Consider the following 13,015-nt stretch of genomic DNA (forward strand, 5'->3'; position numbering starts at 1 on the left):
TGCTGTGTGTGAAGAGGTGATGGGGGAAGCATTTTCCAAGATTCGATATGGTTAAGTCCTTGCAGTAACGGGGAAAGGATGTAGCCTAACAGTTAGGGTGGTGTTAGGGTGGTGGACTTCAAATCTGGGGATCCGGGTTCAAATCTTGGCAACAACGCTCACTTAATCTCCCTGTGCCTAATAGAAATTATTGTGTCCTCATCTAACGCAACTGGTGCTCATGTAAAGCACTCTGATACCTGATTTGGGGTCAAGTTCACGCAATAGAAAACTTCGAAAAAAACAAAAAAACGTGGTGGTGCAAACGTCAAATGCAGCTGATAAACTCAGAAAAATGAGGCAGTTACACCCTTTTTGTGCACCATGAATTTTAGATCATTCCACATAGATATGATGTCTGACTCTGAACCTCTGTCTGGTTTGAAACCGGACTGTTGGTATAACAGTAAGCTATAATGTTTTGCAAAGTTTTAAAGTTGAGTAAATACTACTTCCTCAAATGTTCATTCCTAAGAATGGTCAATTTGATATTCACATGTAGTTTAATGGATCAGATGGTGGAGGTTTTTCTTTTTGAGGAGAGGTCTGAGGTAGGAGGTTTTGAACTCAGATGGGAATGAACCTAGTTCAAGGGACATGTTCAGTAGGCACCTGGATACCTCTCCTGCACAGTTTAAGTAAAGGATATCTTTATAAATTTTCTTAGTGTTGTGGGTTTGATGGTAACCCTAATGGGCTGAATGCAATGATAATATCAAAGTCTTTTTGTGACAGGATATTGGAAGTATGCATAGATGGATGTTTATTGGTGTCCGTTTCTGTGGTGGTTAGGTCATGCATTGTTATGGTGTTGTCTGCATTTTGCTTCACATGCTTTTCAATCCTTATACATTTTCAGATCAATTCATTGGGGTTGTCACAGAAGTCTTGTGATTGTGGTGTTTCGGTGTTTAGGCACTCTGGATGGTGGAAATCTGTTTTAATGAGTTCTTTGGAAGGGCAGTCTTCTTCAGTAATGTTCATGGAGCAGTGGTGTCTTTTTGTAGTTCCTATGTTTCTGTTGTAGGTTCTGTTACAGTGGCAAAGCATGCCTTTGTCTGTTTAAGCTCTTGATTTTCTCTATTTACGTTGTGGTATGTTTTTTTAGTCCTCATTCGCCTATTCTACTTCCAGTCTCAAGACAGTCCTTCGCCCCCACACTAATGCCCTGTTTTACAAATGGCGACCTAGACTCACAACCCGGTGAAAGTATGTGCGACTATGTCTGAACCTGATCCCAAGCTCCAAAATCTGGTGTAATCATAGGACAATAGATTTTACTGCATTCTCTTCAACCACATTCCCAATGACCCCAAAATGTTTGAGCGCCTTATTGACCTGGATAACGTATCCAATTTCAAAGTATACATCACAGAAGCCAAACAGTCAACCCTTGTAGGGGCATCTTTTGAAAGCCACTGTCTACTGTTTAGAGATGCAGGTTATTTTACATTACCAAATATTATTAATCCAAGGCCTACATTAATTTCTACAAAAAGGATATTCCCATTGACATACTCCTGGAACTGTAGAATCTCTGGGCACTCCATAAAAAGATTAATATTATCAGTCTTTTCGAGACTGCACTACTTAGAGCCTGCTGGATGTGTTCTTCCTAGCTGCGCTAGCTTATTCAGAGACCAAAAGGCTCTGTGAAGAGCAAGAAGATGGTTTCTTCTCAGGTATACAGGTTTTACTGTAGGATAAAGAAGTCGTATAGATAGTTTCTATAAGTCCTAACACTGCAATGACGGCAAATTTCTCCACCACAGGTCATCTGGCAGTACGGAATCACTGGCCACAGTATAATAATATAATAATAATAATCTTTATTCGGTTTTTTAGCATTTGCAAAACCATAAAAGATATCACATAATACAAAATTAGTAATTGGATTTGATTTAAAAAGTACAGTTTAAAATAAACATTTAAAAAAAAAAAAAAAAAAAAAAAATGTTGCGTTTTTCAAATGTTAATACAACTTAGTCCACTGTTTTACAAGTTGTTTCTGTGCCTCATGATACACTTTAGGAAGTTTAGAACATGATAGACCGTACACTCAGAATCCAAAGTTTGGAGTGCCAGCATAGCTGGGCGGCATTGTCTGTGGCCCCATTTTTTGAGTAGAGGGATTAACCAAATTTTCCGATGGGGGTGATAAAACTTGCAGAACAATACTGTGTGTATGGTGGACTGTTGGGAAAGATCATCGCATGGACATAGATCTATCTGTGCGTTCCAGTTGTTATTTTCAGGGAAGGTCACCAACCTGAAAAAGAGATTCATTCTGAACCTTGTTAGGAGCATTTTCTCGTATACTGTTAGCTCCATGGTCAAATATAACTGAATTCCCAAGGACTGCTGGGTCATAATTGCGTGGGTAACTGATTTTTTTGCGATCTGCATAGTCAATCTCAGTGATTCTAAATGGCCCAACGCAAGTTGTTTCAATTCTTTTTTAGAGATTTCTCCCAAGGTTTCTGGGGTGTGAAAGTACCTTTGTAGGCCCAAATCAGTAAAAAAGTGTCTAACGTACGAGAGCCATGCAATTTTATGGGTATAGTCCAGATCCATAGTGTCCTGTAAGATACTTTTAGTCAGTAAGTTTTTCTCTGAGAGCCAGGCTCGCCTCCAGAGCAGAAGAGGTTGAATTTTTATTAAGTCTTCGATGTGAGGGATTCCCAGCTCTAAGTGTGAGGCGTAGGTGGAAGTACCTCTAGGAATTGAGAGAAGGAAACTGATGAAGGTGTTCTCTTCTTTTTGTATTGAGCTGGAGGAAACATGCCCCCAGGTCCCTGCTCCATATAATGCAATAGATTGGCATTTTGCGGCGTAGATCTGAAGCAGTTCTACTGGTGCTCTTTTTCCCAGTTTGTTGGAGAATTTTATCAGCGCCATGATTGCTCTTTTGAAGAGATGCCTCCTGGTCTCAACCGCCGCTTTCCAATTTAGGGCGTCATCAATCATGATGCCTGGGTACGGATATTGTGTGGTCTTTTCAATTTTTTCACCATTCAGAAAAATCGACTTGGTTGCTTTTCTTGATCTGCCAGCTACCATAACAAACGTTTTTTTGATGTTGATACGCAGATCTAAAGCCCCCATGAAGTCTGCATATTTAGTTAGGGATTTCTGCAGTTCGTTGGGGGTGCGTGCTAGAATGACTGCATCGTCCGCGTAAAGGAGCGCGGGAATCAAGCGACCTTTTACGCTAGGGAGGTCCCTCGCCCCTTGCAACATGGACTCTTCTAAGGCATTTGTGTACAATGAAAAGAGAAAGGGAGCAAGGACACACCCTTGCCTTACTCCCCGCTCTACCCTGAATGGCGCCGTCAGTTCTCCATTTGTTCCATATCTTACTCTTGCCGTGGCTTCACTGTATAGTTCCCTCAGAAAGTTCAAAAGGGGAGGGTCGACCCCCATTACGTTCAGCAAGGACCAGAGCTTCGCATGCGACACGCAGTCGAATGCGGAGGACAAATCCACATAGACCATGTAGATGGAGCCGGGTTTAGCGTGGATATATTTTGATGTTAACAGACTTAGGTTTAGGGCCTGTTCAACGGTCCCAAAGCCCTCCCTAAACCCGTACTGTAAGTCCGAGAGGATGGTTTTATCTTCTACCCATTGCTGCAATTTTTCAAGAAGGACTCTTCCAACTACTTTGCCCAAGGAGTCTAGGAGCGAAATCGGTCGGTAGCACTTTGTGTCCTGACGGTCCCCCTTCTTGAAAATTGGGACCATAATTGAGGAGGACCATGACTCTAGCAGGCCGAGTTCCATTGTGGCTAAACAGACTCTTGTCAAAATTGGAACCCATAAGTCCGGCAGATGTTTGAACAGGTCAACTGGAACCCCATCAGGGCCGGGAGCTTTCCCGCTTTTACTTGAAGATAGAGCCAGTGCTAGGTCCTGCATATCAAGGTTCATAGTTATTGGATAGGCGACTGAGGGAATATTGGAGTAGTTTTCATCGCTGTTAGGTGTCAGTTTGAAGATTTCTGAAAAGTGGTTTACCCACGCATCCTCATCGATAGCCACATCTATTTTTGGGCCCGCAGGGTCAGCTAGCGAGGGTGACTTAACAATCTTCCAGAAAGTCTTACTATCATTCAGGAGTGCGCTCTTATGTAACGCATTCCACAGGGATAGCTTCAGTTCTTTTTTCCTCTCTTTTCTGGTAATATTGTACACTCGTCGAAGGGCTTGAATCTCTGTTGCGTCTCTGTTTGGTTTTCCGAGAGCTTTCCTTAGTTTAGTTTGTGCTTTTGTGCAGTCTCGATTAAACCAGCCTGTGGAATTAGTTTTTCTTTGAGTAGGAGTTTTAGTTAGCTGTTTTTTAACTTGCTCTGTTATTATGCTAAAATGTTCCAGAATTTGTTTTGGCTCTGCATAAGGGTCAAGGCAGATCATAAAGCTGTTGTAGGAGGATTCTACTATCCGTTGTGTTAGAGTGTTTGGGTCCACCTTTTCCCATTTTATGGTATAACCATTATTTTTCCCCAGTTCCAGTCTGTTCTGCGCCAGCGTATTTGCTATCGTTGCCATCAGTGACCTTGGTTGGTGTATATAGAAGCTCAGGCTTAAGGCAGAATGATCACTAAGATTATTTTCCAAAATTTTGAAGTTTTTGGTGTGGTCTTTTAGGCCTTCTGTCACGAGTACAAAATCTACGGTGGTCTCGTGGCCCCTTCCTCTATAGGTAGGTTCTAGTTTGTTATGTCGCTGTTGCATAGGATTCAGGATTTGTAGATCCAGATCGGCTAATGTTCTGTTCATGGCAGTCCCCACTCCTGAATGGGAAAAGTGAACCAGTGGGTTATCATTTTCGTCCTTTATTCCACATGTTTCGTTCAGGGGGCAAGGGTGTAAATTAAAATCTCCTCCCCAGATTATCTGCGGTGTTTCCTTTTTCTGTTTGGCATGCCAATGATCGGTTATTTTTGATTGAATTAGTGATAGAACATTCAGAAAAATGTCATCCTCTAAGTTGTTATAGAGGTTTATTAACGTGAAGCAAAGTTTTTTCCCAATTGTAAGTGTAAGGATCTGGAAATGTGGGGTTAGATCTGCCTTAGTAATCTTCAAGTCAGAGATTGTATTAGCCAGATATGTTACCAGTCCCCCTTTCGGTCTACCTGCGATGCTGGGGAGGGCGGGGGATGGAAATGTCCTATAACCCTCAAGATGTAAAGGTGTCATTGTCCAGGTCTCTTGTAGACAAATGATTTGTGAGTTCTTCAGGAAGCCAGCGGCCGAGCCGTCCACTATTTTGTTTCGGAGGCCTGCCACATTCCAGAAAATAATAGCTAACGGTGAGAGTACGTTTTCTAGAGGTGGTTTTTCCATTTGAGGGGGTTCTATTATAGAGTTGGTCGTGCCCTCAGTTGTTAGTACTGACTCCGGGGAATTGCTTCTTTGTCAATCGACCATTTCCAGGCCGCTGAAACGATTCATTAATGGTATGCCTTGCCAGTTTTGGCCATTAGTGGGCTCTCTGTAGCTGGTGCCGAATAGGTTCTGCGGTGGTCTCTCCCACTGGTCCCAATTTCTAGATCTATTATGTGGGCCCACGATCTGCCATGGGGCTTCCCTTTGCTGGTGGTTTTGGTTTGGTAGCCACCAAGAGTGGTCAGGCTCATTGTGTCGCGGCATTAATTTTTGGCCAGCGACATCTAGCTCCCATGGCTGTAGTATTGGTTTCCTCCAAATGCTATCGATATCACGGGAATAGTTATTGTTGTGATATCTCTTTGGGTAGAAATATGACAAGGGTCTAGTGGCAATTCCCCCAGAGGTATTATACTCCCAGGAGCAGATATATTCTGCTATGGTTGGATCCTCAAACGTTATTACTACACAATCACCCCGAATGGTCTTTTTCCTGTGTCCCACCCATGAGGTCCGGGAGACTGAAGCTATTGTGCTTTTCCAGTGTTGGGGAACAGGGCGATTGGTATTCAGCCAAAACTGTACTTTATTCTTCAGTGACCAGTTGGGTTCAGCCCCCTCCCCAGTAAGTTCGGGGACCCCTGTCATGACCACTACATATGGACCTGCCGCAGGGGGGAGGTTTACAGAGGGTCTTTGGTCAATAGTCTCTCTCGGGGTTCCTTTTGTTTTTGTTTGTTTTGTATTTGTTATGGCAGGGGTTGTGGTGGCAGGGGGGTTTATCGTGGCGGGAGTAGTAGAGGAAGGAGTATTTATGCTTGGGGTATTAACTGTCGGTGTGGGGTGTGGGTTGGGTTGCGGAGGGATGGTCAAGGACTTGGGAGTAGTTTTTTGGATAGTGGGAGGGTTTGGTACTGTTGAGACCTTTACTGTAGGTTGCTTTTTGGTCTGTGGCGGAGGCAACGTTACCGATTTCTTGTTTGCGTGAGTTATGGTCGAGGGATCTGAAAGGGGCTTTGGCGGGGCTTGTGAGGGTGTGATTCTATGAGAACTGGAGATTTTTGAAATTAGACTCTCGATGTTACTAAGTCTAGTTTCTAGTGGGCGGATATAGGAGTTCAGGAGAGAAGCTATCTCCTTGATTAATCTGGCTGATTCTCTTTCTTTTCCTCTTTCTTTTCCTAGTTGTTGTGGGCTATTTGGTTCCGGATTGAGAGATGTTGAAGATCGTGAGGTAATTGATGTGTCATTGGTATATTACTGTGAGGGGGAACAGAGTGAAGGGGAATGGGAATTGCTGCTTGATTTGTGTCGCCTACCAAGACTATGAGGTCAGCCGTTTCAATATTTTCGATATGGTCTGATTTTTTGCTGACGTTTCTTTTTTTAATAGCTCCCTCCCTCCTCCCTCTCGTTTGCCTTACTTCTTCAGGGGTTGGGTCTGGGAAGATGTCTGGGGTTTTTTCTAGGTCACTGTCCGAGAAAGCTAGTGAGAGTTGAGTGGCTGAGAGATCTATGTTGTTTGGGAGACTGAGTCTGTTTGCGGACATTGATGTTGTAGTTGGAGTTGCCTGAGCATCTGGGGTTCTTGCAGTAGCTAATAGACCCATTGAGGATCTGCGTGCGATATCAAGTTTGGTTGAAACTCGACCCTCAATTAAGCTTATGCTTTGGTCGATGAATGTGTTTGCTTTGGCGAGAAAATCGTCCATTGGACCAAGCAATTTATCTCCTATCCCATTTTTTTTGGCTTTTTTCTGTTTGTTGGATCGCGTGTTCATTTTCCAATGGGTGGATTTAAGAGGATCAGAGCGTGATAGATGACTATGTGAAGATGACCGTGATGGGGTAGTTAGGGAGGTGGGCCGGACCGGACTCTCTCGTACTCGAACGGCCTCAAACGGCCCGCTCTTTGCCCGGTCTTCGCCCCGGACTATGCCCCGCGCGCGTCCCGCGATGCGCGTAGCTGGGGTTGCTTTTACAGTGTTCTTAATTGTAGGGGCGTGGCACTGGGAGGGGGCGCGGCTCACGCGGGAAGAGGACCAGCTGGAGCTGTTGTATGCTGGTCCTCGCAGTCCCGGGGCCGGCGCCTCACCCTCCTCTGCGGCCACGAGGTCTTCTAGGGCTTCCCAGCAATTCAGCAGCGGTAGCAGGCGTGGATGGGCTACTCCTGTAGCGGGAACAAGGGTGAAAAGTGCTTTACTGGAACAAAGTCTGACAGCGAGTGGCACCCGCGAAGCGGGTGCCGCGAGAAGTTATTGTGCTGTGCTGGGGGCGTGGCACTGGGAGGGGGCGCGGCTCACGCGGGAAGAGGACCAGCTGGAGCTGTTGTATGCTGGTCCTCGCAGTCCCGGGGCTGGCGCCTCACCCTCCTCTGCGGCCACGAGGTCTTCTAGGGCTTCCCAGCAATTCAGCAGCGGTAGCAGGCGTGGATGGGCTACTCCTGTAGCGGGAACAAGGGTGAAAAGTGCTTTACTGGAACAAAGTCTGACAGCGAGTGGCACCCGCGAAGCGGGTGCCGCGAGAAGTTATTGTGCTGTGCTGGGGGCGTGGCACTGGGAGGGGGCGCGGCTCACGCGGGAAGAGGACCAGCTGGAGCTGTTGTATGCTGGTCCTCGCAGTCCCGGGGCCGGCGCCTCACCCTCCTCTGCGGCCACGAGGTCTTCTAGGGCTTCCCAGCAATTCAGCAGCGGTAGCAGGCGTGGATGGGCTACTCCTGTAGCGGGAACAAGGGTGAAAAGTGCTTTACTGGAACAAAGTCTGACAGCGAGTGGCACCCGCGAAGCGGGTGCCGCGAGAAGTTATTGTGCTGTGCTGGGGGCGTGGCACTGGGAGGGGGCGCGGCTCACGCGGGAAGAGGACCAGCTGGAGCTGTTGTATGCTGGTCCTCGCAGTCCCGGGGCCGGCGCCTCACCCTCCTCTGCGGCCACGAGGTCTTCTAGGGCTTCCCAGCAATTCAGCAGCGGTAGCAGGCGTGGATGGGCTACTCCTGTAGCGGGAACAAGGGTGAAAAGTGCTTTACTGGAACAAAGTCTGACAGCGAGTGGCACCCGCGAAGCGGGTGCTGCGAGAAGTTATTGTGCTGTGCTGGGGGCGTGGCACTGGGAGGGGGCGCGGCATACGCGGGAAGAGGACCAGCTGGAGCTGTTGTATGCTGGTCCTCGCAGTCCCGGGGCCGGCGCCTCACCCTCCTCTGCGGCCACGAGGTCTTCTAGGGCTTCCCAGCAATTCAGCAGCGGTAGCAGGCGTGGATGGGCTACTCCTGTAGCGGGAACAAGGGTGAAAAGTGCTTTACTGGAACAAAGTCTGACAGCGAGTGGCACCCGCAAAGCGGGTGCCGCGAGAAGTTATTGTGCTGTGCTGGGGGCGTGGCACTGGGAGGGGGCGCGGCTCACGCGGGAAGAGGACCAGCTGGAGCTGTTGTATGCTGGTCCTCGCAGTCCCGGGGCCGGCGCCTCACCCCTCCTCTGCAGCCACGAGGTCTTCTAGGGCTTCCCAGCAATTCAGCAGCGGTAGCAGGCGTGGATGGGCTACTCCTGTAGCGGGAACAAGGGTGAAAAGTGCTTTACTGGAACAAAGTCTGACAGCGAGTGGCCACAGTATCCAACATTGCCCAATTCCAACAGGATTCCTCTCTGTTCCTTTTTACCCCCATTGTAGCAGTTCTTAAAAGTCATTCAAACTCCCTTCTTCATCTCTCCGATATCTTGCTCAGCTCTTCCACTGCCAAAGTTTGAAGCCAGTGATTCTACCTTGGGTTGCCTGTATTAAGTCCTCCTATGAAATTAACTCTCCAGCTTGGAATAGCTGGCTCCATAGATGAATCCCTGATTCTCTGAGAGGGACTGGCTGTCTATCAAACAGATACTCCTATGTACCGGGGAAGCCTCAAATTTGTGCATACCTGCTGGAGTATTGTAATTTTTTTGCCTTTTGTATGTGTGCCCAAAGAAGGGTCATAACTTGTAAAACCTTATGCCTCACTTTCTTGTAGCATTGTACATCCCCAAGCTTACATAAAAAGTGGGATTCCCCACTCCTAAGATCCTTCAACAGGGCCTTAAAAGGAGTTCCCTTGCAGCTGTTTTGTTGCGTAAAGACTTACAGTTCTTCAGATAAAAGGTCCAGGCATACAACTGGAAGTCTGGGAAAGCTATCTCTTCCTTCTCATGCCTCCTTTGGAGCTTCTTCCAAGAGATATGCAGGCCTTTTGACCCCCAGATAAAGGAGCCTTTCTAACCATTCTTCTCTGAAGTGTAAGGGGATTGAGTTAAACAAAAAAAGTACATTTTGGCAAAATAATCATCTTGATAACATTTCTGTAGAAAGTCAATGGTAAGTAGGATCAGCCGGCTAGAAGGTCATGGACGTCTTTCACTGTGTTTTTAAAGTTTACCTCCAGGATCTTACCTAATACCTGTGTAATTTTAATGCCCAGATATATCATCTTTGTTTTGAACTGTATGGGGGCCTTCATCATGTTCCAAGTCATAATTTCTGTTTTAGAGGAATATGCCACATATCCAGATATTTTGCCAAAGTCCAGAACTAATTGTTCTACTGTTCTACTGTTCTACTGCTGGTAATGCTACTTGAAGGTCTGTGCAATATACAAACAAATCATCTGCATACAAGATCTTTTTCGCCCACTCATCAAATTTAAAGGGAGCTATTTTATTTTCCTCTCTGAGCTACCTCACAAAAGGCTTAATATACAAGTTGAAAAGCAGGGGCAACAGTGGGCCCTCCTGCCTTGCATTTTTCCAAATATTAAATTACGAAGTTGTGCACCCATTTATAAGAATTTTTGCAGGGGAGATAGAGTAGAGTTTCTGGATCACCCTTCTAAACTTCTCCCCCAGGTCAGTAAGTTCTAGAACTGAGCTTAAGTAGTACCAATTTACCCTATTGAATGCCTAAGTGACATCTAACATGAGAACTGCTAGTGGGATACCATGCGTTGAAGCTAGATCTATTGCGCACATTAGCTCATGCTACAATTCATGAAGAAAACTGCTCTTCATAAAGCTTTTCTGATCAATGTGCACAAGAGCCCCAGGTTCCAATCACAACCTCTTAGCCAGAATTTTAGCAAATAATTTATAGTCTCTGATTAAAAGCGATAAGAGTCTATAATTATGACTTGCATTGTTTTGGTTTTTTTTCCCGTTTTTAAAATTAAGGTAACATCAGCCTCTCCCCATGTCTGTGGAAGAGGCAAACAGTCCAACAATATTTCAAAAAGCAATCTTGTCAGGAAAGGGGTTAGTGTTTCTCTTAGGGCCCTAAAATCTTGTTTGGAAAGCAACCCGGGCCTGCTGCTTTGCCTTTCTTACTTAAGTTGACTATATGGCTAACCTCGTGTCTTGTTGTCCTATCTCTTGATCTAACTTCGCTCTACCCAACAGCAGTACTCAACTGATTCCTCCATCACCATCAGGTTCTCCGAATAGAGATCAGTATAGAAGTTGAGGAAAGACTTCTTAATGCTCTCAATATGTGGCTCAATGGTTAGAGGTGGCAGACTTAGAGGCAGAGGTCGGCCCGGGACCAGGGTTCAATTCCCGACGCGGCCGGTTGCAGGACCAATGTCAGCGGGCCCGATAAATCTCACCTCGGTGCCACTCTAACCATGGGGTCCCACGCTGCAACTCTGCGCAATAGCTTGCTTAGTCTCCACTCCGGCCCCATCACCGCCGGGGATGCCTGGCTGCACCTTGGGGATGCCCAGTAAAGGGACCATCTCACAGGGAAAGCCAGGACGGGTTCCCCAGTGGTACAGCGCTGGGACGCTCCAGGGTAACCACGCGCTCTATAAATCCAACATTCATTCAATGCTTGAAACCCATTACTCTCATCTGTTATTTCATGCACCGCAGTCCTGGCTTGGACTCTCTTAGTTTTCCAAGACAAAAATCTCCCTGCGTTTTCCCCATACTCAAAATGGGGCAACTTGTTTGCCTCCCATCTTGCCTTAACTCACGCCTCTAAGATTTTCAATAGATGGTCTCTTTTTACTGACATTATCCTTTCCAGTTCCTATTTTCATTCAAACATTAGCTGATGTGCTAAATACTGTTTTCCAACTTGCACTGTTCTACTTTCAGCCCCTCCACCTCCCTTCTGTATTATCTGTTCTTCTGGCCTGAGATACTAATTAATCTCCTTCTCACAGAAACCTTATAGTCATCCCAGACTACAGGCAGGGAGGCCGAACCAATATTTAAATAAAAAAAATTAGATGTTCTTAACTGCTCCACCACCTCAGGATCTAAAACAATGCCCTATCCAATCTCCACCTCCTAGCTATATGCAACATATTTAGTTCCATTTCTAAAATGAATGAATGAATTTGGATTTGTATAGCGCTAGCTACCCGGAGGCCTCCTAGCGCTTGCGGAGAGGAGAGACACAGGTGCAAGTGGTGCTAGTGTGAAATAGTGAAAAGATATGGTTTGAGGCATTTATGGAATGCTAGCAGATTGGGTTCTCCTCGAAGGGTGAAGGGGAGGGAGTTCTAGAGGTTGGAGCCGTTCAAGGAACAAGAATGTCCACCCCCCTAGATCTGCGAACTTTCACAGGTGTTGCCCGAAACGCTGAGCTGGAGCGTAGGCTCCTCAGGGGTTGGTAGGGGGTGATCAAGGACTGAATAATGCCTGGGCCTGATTTCCAAATGGCTTTGTGGGCTATGCACATGGCCTTGAATTGTATTCTGGAACGAATAGGAAGCCAGTGGAGGTGACTCAAGGAGGGTTTCGCAGATTGTCTATGGGGAATCTGGAGCAAAAGGCGAGCCGCACAGTTCTGAATGACTTGTAGCCTCTGTGTCATAGACTAGAGGGCACCTAGGTACAAAGTGTTTCCGTAGTTGAGGCGGGATAGTATGAGAGCCTGGGCCACAATACTCCTGGCCTGAAAAGGGAGCAGGGGGAGAATCTTTCTCAGCATTCTCATTAGACCAAAGCAAGTGGCCGACAGCTTAGATCCTTGGTGGTTGAAGCCCAGGGAGCTGTCGAGCCAGATGCCCAGACTCTTGATCTGCTGCTTGGTGATAGGCATGGGGCCAAGGCAGGTTGGCCAGACGGGGGTAAAAGTGGGAGATGGTGATTTTCCCAGAAACATCAGTTCGGTCTTGTCCCCGTTCAATTTGAGGTGGGAGCGGTCCATCCATTCGGCTACAGCCTCTAGGTAGGCCCCAAGTGTGCCCGATGATCCCTTAGGGTGCCACCACCAATTGGGTATCATCTGCGTAGGGGACGATTTGAATACTGAATGGGAGGACTATTTCTGCCAGCGGGGCCATATAGGTGTTAAAAAGCGTGGGGCTTAGGGAGGAACCCTAAGGGACCCAACTGCTAAGAGGCCACCGCTTAGAGGTGGCAGTTCCCTCAAAGACTTGGAAAGACCTGTCCTTTAGGAAAGAGTGGAACCAGGCGAAAGCTTTGCTTGACACTCCCTTGTCTTTTAGTCACTCTAACAGGGTGTTGTGGTTCACAGTGTCGAAAGCGGGACTGAGATCCAACAAAATGATAGCTGCTGAGCTGCCCTGATCCAATAGTCTCCTTTCTTCCTCAGTTACTACCAA

This window comes from Lissotriton vulgaris, chromosome 9 (assembly GCF_964263255.1).
Source record: "Lissotriton vulgaris chromosome 9, aLisVul1.2, whole genome shotgun sequence".
Taxonomy (NCBI): Eukaryota; Metazoa; Chordata; class Amphibia; order Caudata; family Salamandridae; genus Lissotriton; species Lissotriton vulgaris.